Source organism: Kryptolebias marmoratus, linkage group LG12, assembly GCF_001649575.2.
Source record: "Kryptolebias marmoratus isolate JLee-2015 linkage group LG12, ASM164957v2, whole genome shotgun sequence".
NCBI lineage: Eukaryota > Metazoa > Chordata > Actinopteri > Cyprinodontiformes > Rivulidae > Kryptolebias > Kryptolebias marmoratus.
Genome location: NC_051441.1, coordinates 21852251 through 21853279, shown reverse-complemented (window position 1 = coordinate 21853279; position 1029 = coordinate 21852251).

The following is a 1029-nucleotide window of genomic DNA, read 5'->3' as shown; positions in this document are numbered from 1 at the left end:
CCCTATAATAGTCGAAGAGTTATATCTCCCTGATACCTCATCCGATCTGCATGATATTTTTTGTGCATCACCAGTGAGCACTGTTGCACACGTTCTAAATCATGTAACCAGCACACATACAGTTATACTCTAATATAACTTAACAGAACTTTTTCTTTTTATTTTAAATGTTACTTTTACCAAAATCAAAAGTGGTCCAAGAAGATTCTGGGCGTCTTAGAGGGCTGATCCTTGAGGTTAATGTTCTTCAGCCAGACTTGTTGATATTCTGCACTCAACTCCTCCACTTCAGGTCCTTCATGTTTCCTGATTTTTGGAATGTCGTGGAAAACTATGCTTTAACAAACTGTCTGCGCAGTTAGAACGTTCTTTAATCCAACATGAAACAACCATTGCGACTGAAAACAATGTCTCTTATGCCGTGGCTGAACTTCTTGTCTATAGTAATGGCGATGAAAGGGGGAGTGTCCGTAAGTGTGATGTCACATTGGAACTATATATAATCAATCTGGATTGATTTTCACTGTAATTTTTTTCTTAATTTTACATGACAAAACATTGAAATCTTGAGAATGGGGAGTATTATGGAGGTAATACAGTTGCTTTCATTCTTTTAAAATCCCCTTTTCCTGTAAGGATGTCTTTTAGATACATTTATTTATATAGCACTTTTCAGCACAAGGCAACTCAAAGTGCTTTACAACACAAGAACAAAATTACAGACAAAGTTACAGAACATGATAATGAACAAAATTACAGACAAAATAAGATGACAAGATACAATGATAACTAATTGTCTAAATAAGCTAAGCTAAACCAACAGATCTAAGCATGACTAAATGTACAGAACTAAACTAAGCTAAAACTAAAACTAACAGCACCAAACTATCTAAAAGTACCCCAGGCCCACTATACAGCCAAAGTAAAACCAGACATATCTAAGCATGAGCTAAGACAGTCAAAAATAGTAGCTAAACTAAACAGATCTAAGCATGACTAAATGTACAGAACTAAACTAAGTGTACAGGA